We start from the raw sequence: 16,096 nt of genomic DNA on the forward strand, positions 1-16,096 counted from the left end.
ATCCCATAGCTGAAACACTCATATATTTGGATTCCGCTCGACGAGGCGAGCAGTACGAGTACCAACATGATGGGTCTGCGACGTTTCCTTCCAGAGTTATTACCAAAAAACCACAAACATCCCAGAATACTCTCGGTTTGGGGTCAAAATGTTGTCGCTTATTAAATCCCATAATAAACGTCGCATCGAATGAATGTGATTGAATTCTCTCCGTCTGGACGAGCGGAATTGAATGGTGCAACTGATTTTGCTGTGCTGTGAAAATTCAGATATTTGCATGACTGCTTTTGTTTTATTTTGTGAATAGCAAAAAGCATTCAACCCCATAATACATGCTTTTTTATTGGTCACTCGTCCATTTCATATCCCATAGCTTAACCATTCATATATTTGGATTCCTCTCGACGAGGCGAGCAGTAGGAGAACCACCTTGATGGGTCTGCGACGTTTCATTCCAGAGTTATTACCAAAAAACCACAAACATCCCAGAATCCTCTCGGTTTGAGGTAAAAATGTTGTCGCTTATTAAATCCCATAAGAAACGTCGCATCGAATAAATGTGATTGAATTCTACCCGTCTGGACGAGCGGAATTGAATGGTGCAACTGATTTTGCTGTGCTGTGAAAATTCAGATATTTGCATGACTGCTTTTGTTTTATTTTGTGAATAGCAAAAAGCATTCAACCCCATAATACATGCTGTTTTATTGGTCGCTCGTCCATTTCATATACCATAGCTTAACAACTCATATATTTGGATTCCTCTCGACGAAGCGAGCAGTACGAGTACCAACATGATGGGTCTGCGACGTTTCCTTCCAGAGTTATTACCAAAAAACCACAAACATCCCAGAATCCTCTCGGTTTGGGGTCAAAATGTTGTCGCTTATTAAATCCCATAAGAAACGTCGCATCGAATGAATGTGATTGAATTCTCCCCGTCTCGACGAGCGGAATTGAATGGTGCAACTGATTTTGCTGTGCTGTGAAAATTCAGATATTTGCATGACTGCTTTTGTTTTTTTTTGTGAATAGCAAAAAGCATTCAACCCCATAATACATGTTGTTTTATTGGTCGCTCGTCCATTTCATATCCCATAGCTGAACCACTCATATATTTGGATTCCGCTCGACGAGGCGAGCAGTACGAGTACCAACATGATGGGTCTGCGACGTTTCCTTCCAGAGTTATGAATAGCAAAACGCATTCAACCCCATAATACATGTTGTTTTATTGGTCGCTCGTCCATTTCATATCCCATAGCTTAACCACTCATATATTTGGATTCCTCTCGACGAGTCGAGCAGTACGAGTACCACCATGATGGGTCTGCAACGTTTCCTTCCAGAGTTATTACCAAAAAACCACAAACATCCCAGAATCCTCTCGGTTTGGGGTCAAAATGTTGTCGCTTATTAAATCCCATAAGAAACGTCGCATCGAATGAATGTGATTGAATTCTCCCCGTCTGGACGAGCGGAATTGAATGGTGCAACTGATTTTGCTGTGCTGTGAAAATTCAGATATTTGCATGACTGCTTTTGTTTTATTTTGTGAATAGCAAAAAGCATTCAACCCCATAATACATGCTTTTTTATTGGTCACTCGTCCATTTCATATCCCATAGCTTAACCATTCATATATTTGGATTCCTCTTGACGAGGCGAGCAGTAGGAGAACCACCTTGATGGGTCTGCGACGTTTCATTCCAGAGTTATTACCAAAAAAACACAAACATCCCAGAATCCTCTCGGTTTGAGGTAAAAATGTTGTCGCTTATTAAATCCCATAAGAAAGGTGGCATCGAATGAATGTGATTGAATTCTCCCCGTCTGGACGAGCGGAATTGAATGGTGCAACTGATTTTGCTGTGCTGTGAAAATTCAGATATTTGCATGACTGCTTTTGTTTATTTTGTGAATAGCAAAAAGCATTCAACCCCATAATACATGCTGTTTTATTGGTCGCTCGTCCATTTCATATCCCATAGATTAACCATTGTTATATTTGGATTCCTCTCGACGAAGCGAGCAGTACGAGTACTACCTTGATGGGTCTGCGACGTTTCCTTCCAGAGTTATTACCAAAAAATCACAAACATCCCAGAATCCTCTCGATTTGGGGTCAAAATGTTGTCGCTCATTAAATCCCATAAGAAACGTCGCATCGAATGAATGTGATTGAATTCTCCCCGTCTGGACGAGCGGAATTGAATGGTGCAACTGATTTTGCTGTGCTGTGAAAATTCAGATATTTGCATGACTGCTTTTGTTTTATTTTGTGAATAGCAAAAAGCATTCAACCCCATAATACATGCTGTTTTATTGGTCGCTCGTCCATTTCATATACCATAGCTTAACAACTCATATATTTGGATTCCTCTCGACGAAGCGAGCAGTACGAGTACCAACATGATGGGTCTGCGACGTTTCCTTCCAGAGTTATTACCAAAAAACCACAAACATCCCAGAATCCTCTCGGTTTGGGGTCAAAATGTTGTCGCTTATTAAATCCCATAAGAAACGTCGCATCGAATGAATGTGATTGAATTCTCCCCGTCTGGACGAGCGGAATTGAATGGTGCAACTGATTTTACTGTGCTGTGAAAATTCAGATATTTGCATGACTGCTTTTGTTTTTTTTTGTGAATAGCAAAAAGCATTCAACCCCATAATACATGTTGTTTTATTGGTCGCTCGTCCATTTCATATCCCATAGCTGAAACACTCATATATTTGGATTCCGCTCGACGAGGCGAGCAGTACGAGTACCAACATGATGGGTCTGCGACGTTTCCTTCCAGAGTTATGAATAGCAAAACGCATTCAACCCCATAATACATGTTGTTTTATTGGTCGCTCGTCCATTTCATATCCCATAGCTTAACCACTCATATATTTGGATTCCTCTCAACGAGTCGAGCAGTACGAGTACCACCATGATGGGTCTGCGACGTTTCCTTCCAGAGTTATTACCAAAAAACCACAAACATCCCAGAATCCTCTCGGTTTGGGGTCAAAATGTTGTCGCTTATTAAATCCCATAAGAAACGTCGCATCGAATGAATGTGATTGAATTCTCCCCGTCTGGACGAGCGGAATTGAATGGTGCAACTGATTTTGCTGTGCTGTGAAAATTCAGATATTTGCATGACTGCTTTTGTTTTATTTTGTGAATAGCAAAAAGCATTCAACCCCATAATACATGCTGTTTTATTGGTCGCTCGTCCATTTCATATCCCATAGATTAACCATTCATATATTTGGATTCCTCTCGACGAAGCGAGCAGTACGAGTACCACGTTGCTGGGTCTGCGACGTTTCCTTCCAGAGTTATTACCAAAAAAACACAAACATCCCAGAATCCTCTCGATTTGGGGTCAAAATTTTGTTGCTCATTAAATCCCATAAAAAACGTCGCATCGAATGAATGTGATTGAATTCTCCCCGTCTGGACGAGCGGAATTGAATGGTGCAACTGATTTTGCTGTGCTGTGAAAATTCAGATATTTGCATGACTGCTTTTGTTTTATTTTGTGAATAGCAAAAAGCATTCAACCCCGTAATACATGCTGTTTTATTGGTCGCTCGTCCATTTCATATCACATAGCTTGACCAATCATATATTTGGATTCCTCTCGACGAGGCGAGCAGTACGAGTACCACCTTGATGGTTCTGCGACGTTTCCTTCCAGAGTTATTACCAAAAAAACACAAACATCCCAGAATCCTCTCGGTTTGGGGTCAAAATGTTGTCGCTTATTAAATCCCATAAGAAACGTCGCATCGAATAAATGTGATTGAATTCTCCCCGTCTGGACGAGCGGAATTGAATGGTGCAACTGATTTTGCTGTGCTGTGAAAATTCAAATATTTGCATGACTGCATTTGTTTTATTTTGTGAATAACAAAAAGCATTCAACCCCATAATACATGCTGTTTTATTGGGCGCTAGTCCATTTCAAATCCCATAGCTTAACCATTCATATATTTGGATTCCTCTCGACGAGGCGAGCAGTACGAGTACCACCTTGATGGGTCTGCGACGTTTCCTTCCAGAGTTATTACCAAAATAACACAAACATCCCAGAATCCTCTCGGTTTGGGGTCAAAATGTTGTCGCTTATTAAATCCCATAAGAAACGTCGCATCGAATGAATGTGATTGAATTCTCCCCGTCTGGACGAGCGGAATTGAATGGTGCAACTGATTTTGCTGTGCTGTGAAAATTCAGATATTTGCATGACTGCTTTTGTTTTATTTTGTGAATAGCAAAAAGCATTCAACCCCATAATACATGCTGTTTTATTGGTCGCTCGTCCATTTCATATCCCATAGATTAACCATTCATATATTTGGATTCCTCTCGACGAAGCGAGCAGTACGAGTACCACGTTGCTGGGTCTGCGACGTTTCCTTCCAGAGTTATTACCAAAAAAACACAAACATCCCAGAATCCTCTCGATTTGGGGTCAAAATTTTGTTGCTCATTAAATCCCATAAAAAAACGTCGCATCGAATGAATGTGATTGAATTCTCCCCGTCTGGACGAGCGGAATTGAATGGTGCAACTGATTTTGCTGTGCTGTGAAAATTCAGATATTTGCATGACTGCTTTTGTTTTATTTTGTGAATAGCAAAAAGCATTCAACCCCATAATACATGCTGTTTTATTGGTCACTCGTCCATTTCATATCCCATAGCTTAACCATTCATATATTTGGATTCCTCTCGACGAGGCGAGCAGTAGGAGACCCACCTTGATGGGTCTGCGACGTTTCATTCCAGAGTTATTACCAAAAAACCACAAACATCCCAGAATCCTCTCGGTTTGAGGTAAAAATGTTGTCGCTTATTAAATCCCATAAGAAACGTCGCATCGAATAAATGTGATTGAATTCTACCCGTCTGGACGAGCGGAATTGAATGGTGCAACTGATTTTGCTGTGCTGTGAAAATTCAGATATTTGCATGACTGCTTTTGTTTTATTTTGTGAATAGCAAAAAGCATTCAACCCCATAATACATGCTGTTTTATTGGTCGCTCGTCCATTTCATATACCATAGCTTAACAACTCATATATTTGGATTCCTCTCGACGAAGCGAGCAGTACGAGTACCAACATGATGGGTCTGCGACGTTTCCTTCCAGAGTTATTACCAAAAAACCACAAACATCCCAGAATCCTCTCGGTTTGGGGTCAAAATGTTGTCGCTTATTAAATCCCATAAGAAACGTCGCATCGAATGAATGTGATTGAATTCTCCCCGTCTGGACGAGCGGAATTGAATGGTGCAACTGATTTTGCTGTGCTGTGAAAATTCAGATATTTGCATGACTGCTTTTGTTTTTTTTTGTGAATAGCAAAAAGCATTCAACCCCATAATACATGTTGTTTTATTGGTCGCTCGTCCATTTCATATCCCATAGCTGAACCACTCATATATTTGGATTCCGCTCGACGAGGCGAGCAGTACGAGTACCAACATGATGGGTCTGCGACGTTTCCTTCCAGAGTTATGAATAGCAAAACGCATTCAACCCCATAATACATGTTGTTTTATTGGTCGCTCGTCCATTTCATATCCCATAGCTTAACCACTCATATATTTGGATTCCTCTCAACGAGTCGAGCAGTACGAGTACCACCATGATGGGTCTGCGACGTTTCCTTCCAGAGTTATTACCAAAAAACCACAAACATCCCAGAATCCTCTCGGTTTGGGGTCAAAATGTTGTCGCTTATTAAATCCCATAAGAAACGTCGCATCGAATGAATGTGATTGAATTCTCCCCGTCTGGACGAGCGGAATTGAATGGTGCAACTGATTTTGCTGTGCTGTGAAAATTCAGATATTTGCATGACTGCTTTTGTTTTATTTTGTGAATAGCAAAAAGCATTCAACCCCATAATACATGCTGTTTTATTGGTCGCTCGTCCATTTCATATCCCATAGATTAACCATTCATATATTTGGATTCCTCTCGACGAAGCGAGCAGTACGAGTACCACGTTGCTGGGTCTGCGACGTTTCCTTCCAGAGTTATTACCAAAAAAACACAAACATCCCAGAATCCTCTCGATTTGGGGTCAAAATTTTGTTGCTCATTAAATCCCATAAAAAACGTCGCATCGAATGAATGTGATTGAATTCTCCCCGTCTGGACGAGCGGAATTGAATGGTGCAACTGATTTTGCTGTGCTGTGAAAATTCAGATATTTGCATGACTGCTTTTGTTTTATTTTGTGAATAGCAAAAAGCATTCAACCCCATAATACATGCTGTTTTATTGGTCGCTCGTCCATTTCATATCACATAGCTTGACCAATCATATATTTGGATTCCTCTCGACGAGGCGAGCAGTACGAGTACCACCTTGATGGTTCTGCGACGTTTCCTTCCAGAGTTATTACCAAAAAAACACAAACATCCCAGAATCCTCTCGGTTTGGGGTCAAAATGTTGTCGCTTATTAAATCCCATAAGAAACGTCGCATCGAATAAATGTGATTGAATTCTCCCCGTCTGGACGAGCGGAATTGAATGGTGCAACTGATTTTGCTGTGCTGTGAAAATTCAAATATTTGCATGACTGCATTTGTTTTATTTTGTGAATAACAAAAAGCATTCAACCCCATAATACATGCTGTTTTATTGGTCGCTAGTCCATTTCAAATCCCATAGCTTAACCATTCATATATTTGGATTCCTCTCGACGAGGCGAGCAGTACGAGTACCACCTTGATGGGTCTGCGACGTTTCCTTCCAGAGTTATTACCAAAATAACACAAACATCCCAGAATCCTCTCGGTTTGGGGTCAAAATGTTGTCGCTTATTAAATCCCATAAGAAACGTCGCATCGAATGAATGTGATTGAATTCTCCCCGTCTGGACGAGCGGAATTGAATGGTGCAACTGATTTTGCTGTGCTGTGAAAATTCAGATATTTGCATGACTGCTTTTGTTTTATTTTGTGAATAGCAAAAAGCATTCAACCCCATAATACATGCTGTTTTATTGGTCGCTCGTCCATTTCATATCCCATAGATTAACCATTCATATATTTGGATTCCTCTCGACGAAGCGAGCAGTACGAGTACCACGTTGCTGGGTCTGCGACGTTTCCTTCCAGAGTTATTACCAAAAAAACACAAACATCCCAGAATCCTCTCGATTTGGGGTCAAAATTTTGTTGCTCATTAAATCCCATAAAAAAACGTCGCATCGAATGAATGTGATTGAATTCTCCCCGTCTGGACGAGCGGAATTGAATGGTGCAACTGATTTTGCTGTGCTGTGAAAATTCAGATATTTGCATGACTGCTTTTGTTTTATTTTGTGAATAGCAAAAAGCATTCAACCCCATAATACATGCTGTTTTATTGGTCGCTCGTCCATTTCATATCACATAGCTTGACCAATCATATATTTGGATTCCTCTCGACGAGGCGAGCAGTACGAGTACCACCTTGATGGTTCTGCGACGTTTCCTTCCAGAGTTATTACCAAAAAAACACAAACATCCCAGAATCCTCTCGGTTTGGGGTCAAAATGTTGTCGCTTATTAAATCCCATAAGAAACGTCGCATCGAATAAATGTGATTGAATTCTCCCCGTCTGGACGAGCGGAATTGAATGGTGCAACTGATTTTGCTGTGCTGTGAAAATTCAAATATTTGCATGACTGCATTTGTTTTATTTTGTGAATAACAAAAAGCATTCAACCCCATAATACATGCTGTTTTATTGGTCGCTAGTCCATTTCAAATCCCATAGCTTAACCATTCATATATTTGGATTCCTCTCGACGAGGCGAGCAGTACGAGTACCACCTTGATGGGTCTGCGACGTTTCCTTCCAGAGTTATTACCAAAAAAACACAAACATCCCAGAATCCTCTCGGTTTGGGGTCAAAATGTTGTCGCTCATTAAATCCCATAAGAAACGTCGCATCGAATGAATGTGATTGAATTCTCCCCGTCTGGACGAGCGGAATTGAATGGTGCAACTGATTTTGCTGTGCTGTGAAAATTCAGATATTTACATGACTGCTTTTGTTTTATTTTGTGAATAACAAAAAGCATTCAACCCCATAATACATGCTGTTTTATTGGTCGCTCGTCCATTTCATATCCCATAGCTGAAACACTCATATATTTGGATTCCTCTCGATGAGGCGAGCAGTACGAGTACCACCTTGATGGGTTTGCGACGTTTCCTTCCAGAGTTATTACCAAAAAACCACAAACATCCCAGAATCCTCTCGGTTTGGGGTCAAAATGGTGTCGCTTATTAAATCCCATAAGAAACGTCGCATCGAATAAATGTGATTGAATTCTACCCGTCTGGACGAGCGGAATTGAATGGTGCAACTGATTTTGCCGTTGCTGTGAAAATTCAGATATTTGCATGACTGCTTTTGTTTTATTTTGTGAATAGCAAAAAGCATTCAACCCCATAATACATGCTGTTTTATTGGTCGCTCGTCCATTTCATATACCATAGCTTAACAACTCATATATTTGGATTCCTCTCGATGAGGCGAGCAGTACGAGTACCACCTTGATGGGTCTGCGACGTTTACTTCCAGAGTTATTACCAAAAAACCACAAACATCCCAGAATCCTCTCGGTTTGGGGTCAAAATGTTGTCGCTTATTAAATCCCATAAGAAACGTCGCATCGAATAAATGTGATTGAATTCTCCCCGTCTGGACGAGCGGAATTGAATGGTGCAACTGATTTTGCTGTGCTGTGAAAATTCAGATATTTACATGACTGCTTTTGTTTTATTTTGTGAATAGCAAAAAGCATTCAACCCCATAATACATGCTGTTTTATTGGTCGCTAGTCCATTTCAAATCCCATAGCTTAACCATTCATATATTTGGATTCCTCTCGACGAAGCGAGCAGTACGAGTACCACCTTGATGGGTCTGCGACGTTTCCTTCCAGAGTTATTACCAAAAAAACACAAACATCCAAGAATCCTCTCGGTTTGGGGTCAAAATGTTGTCGCTCATTAAATCCCATAAGAAACGTCGCATCGAATGAATATGATTGATTTCTCTCCGTCTGGACGAGCGGAATTGAATGGTGCAACTGATTTTGCTGTGCTGTGAAAATTCAGATATTTGCATGACTGCTTTTGTTTTGTTTTGTGAATAGCAAAAAGCATTCAACCCCATAATACATGCTGTTTTATTGGTCGCTCGTCCATTTCATATCCCATAGCTTAACAACTCATATATATGGATTCCTCTCGATGAGGCGAGCAGTACGAGTACCACCTTGATGGGTCTGCGACGTTTACTTCCAGAGTTATTACCAAAAAACCACAAACATCCCAGAATCCTCTCGGTTTGGGGTCAAAATGTTGTCGCTTATTAAATCCCATAAGAAACGTCGCATCGAATAAATGTGATTGAATTCTCCCCGTCTGGACGAGCGGAATTGAATGGTGCAACTGATTTTGCTGTGCTGTGAAAATTCAGATATTTACATGACTGCTTTTGTTTTATTTTGTGAATAACAAAAAGCATTCAACCCCATAATACATGCTGTTTTATTGGTCGCTCGTCCATTTCATATCCCATAGCTGAAACACTCATATATTTGGATTCCTCTCGATGAGGCGAGCAGTACGAGTACCACCTTGATGGGTTTGCGACGTTTCCTTCCAGAGTTATTACCAAAAAACCACAAACATCCCAGAATCCTCTCGGTTTGGGGTCAAAATGGTGTCGCTTATTAAATCCCATAAGAAACGTCGCATCGAATAAATGTGATTGAATTCTACCCGTCTGGACGAGCGGAATTGAATGGTGCAACTGATTTTGCCGTTGCTGTGAAAATTCAGATATTTGCATGACTGCTTTTGTTTTATTTTGTGAATAGCAAAAAGCATTCAACCCCATAATACATGCTGTTTTATTGGTCGCTCGTCCATTTCATATACCATAGCTTAACAACTCATATATTTGGATTCCTCTCGATGAGGCGAGCAGTACGAGTACCACCTTGATGGGTCTGCGACGTTTACTTCCAGAGTTATTACCAAAAAACCACAAACATCCCAGAATCCTCTCGGTTTGGGGTCAAAATGTTGTCGCTTATTAAATCCCATAAGAAACGTCGCATCGAATAAATGTGATTGAATTCTCCCCGTCTGGACGAGCGGAATTGAATGGTGCAACTGATTTTGCTGTGCTGTGAAAATTCAGATATTTACATGACTGCTTTTGTTTTATTTTGTGAATAGCAAAAAGCATTCAACCCCATAATACATGCTGTTTTATTGGTCGCTAGTCCATTTCAAATCCCATAGCTTAACCATTCATATATTTGGATTCCTCTCGACGAAGCGAGCAGTACGAGTACCACCTTGATGGGTCTGCGACGTTTCCTTCCAGAGTTATTACCAAAAAAACACAAACATCCAAGAATCCTCTCGGTTTGGGGTCAAAATGTTGTCGCTCATTAAATCCCATAAGAAACGTCGCATCGAATGAATATGATTGATTTCTCTCCGTCTGGACGAGCGGAATTGAATGGTGCAACTGATTTTGCTGTGCTGTGAAAATTCAGATATTTGCATGACTGCTTTTGTTTTGTTTTGTGAATAGCAAAAAGCATTCAACCCCATAATACATGCTGTTTTATTGGTCGCTCGTCCATTTCATATCCCATAGCTTAACAACTCATATATATGGATTCCTCTCGATGAGGCGAGCAGTACGAGTACCACCTTGATGGGTCTGCGACGTTTACTTCCAGAGTTATTACCAAAAAACCACAAACATCCCAGAATCCTCTCGGTTTGGGGTCAAAATGTTGTCGCTTATTAAATCCCATAAGAAACGTCGCATCGAATAAATGTGATTGAATTCTCCCCGTCTGGACGAGCGGAATTGAATGGTGCAACTGATTTTGCTGTGCTGTGAAAATTCAGATATTTACATGACTGCTTTTGTTTTATTTTGTGAATAACAAAAAGCATTCAACCCCATAATACATGCTGTTTTATTGGTCGCTCGTCCATTTCATATCCCATAGCTGAAACACTCATATATTTGGATTCCTCTCGATGAGGCGAGCAGTACGAGTACCACCTTGATGGGTTTGCGACGTTTCCTTCCAGAGTTATTACCAAAAAACCACAAACATCCCAGAATCCTCTCGGTTTGGGGTCAAAATGGTGTCGCTTATTAAATCCCATAAGAAACGTCGCATCGAATAAATGTGATTGAATTCTACCCGTCTGGACGAGCGGAATTGAATGGTGCAACTGATTTTGCCGTTGCTGTGAAAATTCAGATATTTGCATGACTGCTTTTGTTTTATTTTGTGAATAGCAAAAAGCATTCAACCCCATAATACATGCTGTTTTATTGGTCGCTCGTCCATTTCATATACCATAGCTTAACAACTCATATATTTGGATTCCTCTCGATGAGGCGAGCAGTACGAGTACCACCTTGATGGGTCTGCGACGTTTACTTCCAGAGTTATTACCAAAAAACCACAAACATCCCAGAATCCTCTCGGTTTGGGGTCAAAATGTTGTCGCTTATTAAATCCCATAAGAAACGTCGCATCGAATAAATGTGATTGAATTCTCCCCGTCTGGACGAGCGGAATTGAATGGTGCAACTGATTTTGCTGTGCTGTGAAAATTCAGATATTTACATGACTGCTTTTGTTTTATTTTGTGAATAGCAAAAAGCATTCAACCCCATAATACATGCTGTTTTATTGGTCGCTAGTCCATTTCAAATCCCATAGCTTAACCATTCATATATTTGGATTCCTCTCGACGAAGCGAGCAGTACGAGTACCACCTTGATGGGTCTGCGACGTTTCCTTCCAGAGTTATTACCAAAAAAACACAAACATCCAAGAATCCTCTCGGTTTGGGGTCAAAATGTTGTCGCTCATTAAATCCCATAAGAAACGTCGCATCGAATGAATATGATTGATTTCTCTCCGTCTGGACGAGCGGAATTGAATGGTGCAACTGATTTTGCTGTGCTGTGAAAATTCAGATATTTGCATGACTGCTTTTGTTTTGTTTTGTGAATAGCAAAAAGCATTCAACCCCATAATACATGCTGTTTTATTGGTCGCTCGTCCATTTCATATCCCATAGCTTAACAACTCATATATATGGATTCCTCTCGATGAGGCGAGCAGTACGAGTACCACCTTGATGGGTCTGCGACGTTTACTTCCAGAGTTATTACCAAAAAACCACAAACATCCCAGAATCCTCTCGGTTTGGGGTCAAAATGTTGTCGCTTATTAAATCCCATAAGAAACGTCGCATCGAATAAATGTGATTGAATTCTCCCCGTCTGGACGAGCGGAATTGAATGGTGCAACTGATTTTGCTGTGCTGTGAAAATTCAGATATTTACATGACTGCTTTTGTTTTATTTTGTGAATAGCAAAAAGCATTCAACTCCATAATACATGTTGTTTTATTGGTCGCTCGTCCATTTCATATCCCATAGCTGAAACACTCATATATTTGGATTCCGCTCGACGAGGCGAGCAGTACGAGTACCACCTTGATCGGTCTGCGACGTTTCCTTCCAGAGTTATTACCAAAAAAACACAAACATCCCAGAATCCTCTCGGTTTGGGGTCAAAATGTTGTCGCTTATTAAATCCCATAATAAACGTCGCATCGAATGAATGTGATTGAATTCTCTCCGTCTGGACGAGCGGAATTGAATGGTGCAACTGATTTTGCTGTGCTGTGAAAATTCAAATATTTGCATGACTGCATTTGTTTTATTTTGTGAATAACAAAAAGCATTCAACCCCATAATACATGCTGTTTTATTGGTCGCTCGTCCATTTCATATCCCATAGCTGAAACACTCATATATTTGGATTCCTCTCGATGAGGCGAGCAGTACGAGTACCACCTTGATGGGTCTGCGACGTTTCCTTCCAGAGTTATTACCAAAAAACCACAAACATCCCAGAATCCTCTCGGTTTGGGGTCAAAATGGTGTCGCTTATTAAATCCCATAAGAAACGTCGCATCGAATAAATGTGATTGAATTCTACCCGTCTGGACGAGCGGAATTGAATGGTGCAACTGATTTTGTGTGCTGTGAAAATTCAGATATTTGCATGACTGCTTTTGTTTTATTTTGTGAATAGCAAAAAGCATTCAACCCCATAATACATGCTGTTTTATTGGTCGCTCGTCCATTTCATATCCCATAGCTTAAAAACTCACATATTTGGATTCCTATCGATGAGGCGAGCAGTACGAGTACCACCTTGATGGGTCTGCGACGTTTACTTCCAGAGTTATTACCAAAAAACCACAAACATCCCAGAATCCTCTCGGTTTGGGGTCAAAATGATGTCGCTTATTAAATCCCATGAGAAACGTCGCATCGAATAAATGTGATTGAATTCTCCCCGTCTGGACGAGCGGAATTGAATGGTGCAACTGATTTTGCTGTGCTGTGAAAATTCAGATATTTGCATGACTGCTTTTGTTTTATTTTGTGAATAGCAAAAAGCATTCAACCCCATAATACATGCTGTTTTATTGGTCGCTCGTCCATTTCATATCCCATAGATTAACCATTCATATATTTGGATTCCTCTCGACGAAGCGAGCAGTACGAGTACCACGTTGCTGGGTCTGCGACGTTTCCTTCCAGAGTTATTACCAAAAAAACACAAACATCCCAGAATCCTCTCGGTTTGGGGTCAAAATGTTGTCGCTTATTAAATCCCATAAGAAACGTCGCATCGAATGAATGTGATTGAATTCTCCCCGTCTGGACGAGCGGAATTGAATGGTGCAACTGATTTTGCTGTGCTGTGAAAATTCAGATATTTGCATGACTGCTTTTGTTTTATTTTGTGAATAGCAAAAAGCATTCAACCCCATAATACATGCTGTTTTATTGGTCGCTCGTCCATTTCATATCCCATAGATTAACCATTCATATATTTGGATTCCTCTCGACGAAGCGAGCAGTACGAGTACCACGTTGCTGGGTCTGCGACGTTTCCTTCCAGAGTTATTACCAAAAAAACACAAACATCCCAGAATCCTCTCGATTTGGGGTCAAAATTTTGTTGCTCATTAAATCCCATAAAAAACGTCGCATCGAATGAATGTGATTGAATTCTCCCCGTCTGGACGCGCGGAATTGAATGGTGCAACTGATTTTGCTGTGCTGTGAAAATTCAGATATTTGCATGACTGCTTTTGTTTTATTTTGTGAATAGCAAAAAGCATTCAACCCCATAATACATGCTGTTTTATTGGTCGCTCGTCCATTTCATATCACATAGCTTGACCAATCATATATTTGGATTCCTCTCGACGAGGCGAGCAGTACGAGTACCACCTTGATGGTTCTGCGACGTTTCCTTCCAGAGTTATTACCAAAAAAACACAAACATCCCAGAATCCTCTCGGTTTGGGGTCAAAATGTTGTCGCTTATTAAATCCCATAAGAAACGTCGCATCGAATAAATGTGATTGAATTCTCCCCGTCTGGACGAGCGGAATTGAATGGTGCAACTGATTTTGCTGTGCTGTGAAAATTCAAATATTTGCATGACTGCATTTGTTTTATTTTGTGAATAACAAAAAGCATTCAACCCCATAATACATGCTGTTTTATTGGTCGCTAGTCCATTTCAAATCCCATAGCTTAACCATTCATATATTTGGATTCCTCTCGACGAGGCGAGCAGTACGAGTACCACCTTGATGGGTCTGCGACGTTTCCTTCCAGAGTTATTACCAAAAAAACACAAACATCCCAGAATCCTCTCGGTTTGGGGTCAAAATGTTGTCGCTCATTAAATCCCATAAGAAACGTCGCATCGAATGAATGTGATTGAATTCTCCCCGTCTGGACGAGCGGAATTGAATGGTGCAACTGATTTTGCTGTGCTGTGAAAATTCAGATATTTGCATGACTGCTTTTGTTTTATTTTGTGAATAGCAAAAAGCATTCAACCCCATAATACATGTTGTTTTATTGGTCGCTCGTCCATTTCATATCGCATAGCTTAACAACTCATATATATGGATTCCTCTCGATGAGGCGAGCAGTACGAGTACCACCTTGATGGGTCTGCGACGTTCACTTCCAGAGTTATTACCAAAAAACCACAAACATCCCAGAATCCTCTCGGTTTGGGGTCAAAATGTTGTCGCTTATTAAATCCCATAAGAAACGTCGCATCGAATAAATGTGATTGAATTATCCCCGTCTGGACGAGCGGAATTGAATGGTGCAACTGATTTTGCTGTGCTGTGAAAATTCAGATATTTACATGACTGCTTTTGTTTTATTTTGTGAATAACAAAAAGCATTCAACCCCATAATACATGCTGTTTTATTGGTCGCTCGTTCATTTCATATCCCATAGCTGAAACACTCATATATTTGGATTCCTCTCGATGAGGCGAGCAGTACGAGTACCACCTTGATGGGTTTGCGACGTTTCCTTCCAGAGTTATTACCAAAAAACCACAAACATCCCAGAATCCTCTCGGTTTGGGGTCAAAATGGTGTCGCTTATTAAATCCCATAAGAAACGTCGCATCGAATAAATGTGATTGAATTCTACCCGTCTGGACGAGCGGAATTGAATGGTGCAACTGATTTTGCCGTTGCTGTGAAAATTCAGATATTTGCATGACTGCTTTTGTTTTATTTTGTGAATAGCAAAAAGCATTCAACCCCATAATACATGCTGTTTTATTGGTCGCTCGTCCATTTCATATACCATAGCTTAACAACTCATATATTTGGATTCCTCTCGATGAGGCGAGCAGTACGAGTACCACCTTGATGGGTCTGCGACGTTTACTTCCAGAGTTATTACCAAAAAACCACAAACATCCCAGAATCCTCTCGGTTTGGGGTCAAAATGTTGTCGCTTATTAAATCCCATAAGAAACGTCGCATCGAATAAATGTGATTGAATTCTCCCCGTCTGGACGAGCGGAATTGAATGGTGCAACTGATTTTGCTGTGCTGTGAAAATTCAGATATTTACATGACTGCTTTTGTTTTATTTTGTGAATAGCAAAAAGC

The sequence above is a fragment of the Petromyzon marinus genome, unplaced genomic scaffold, assembly GCF_048934315.1.
Source record: "Petromyzon marinus isolate PM22_M1 ecotype Great Lakes invasive population unplaced genomic scaffold, UKy_Petmar_22M1.pri1.0 PM_Scaffold_1, whole genome shotgun sequence".
In the NCBI taxonomy this organism is placed as follows: domain Eukaryota; kingdom Metazoa; phylum Chordata; class Hyperoartia; order Petromyzontiformes; family Petromyzontidae; genus Petromyzon; species Petromyzon marinus.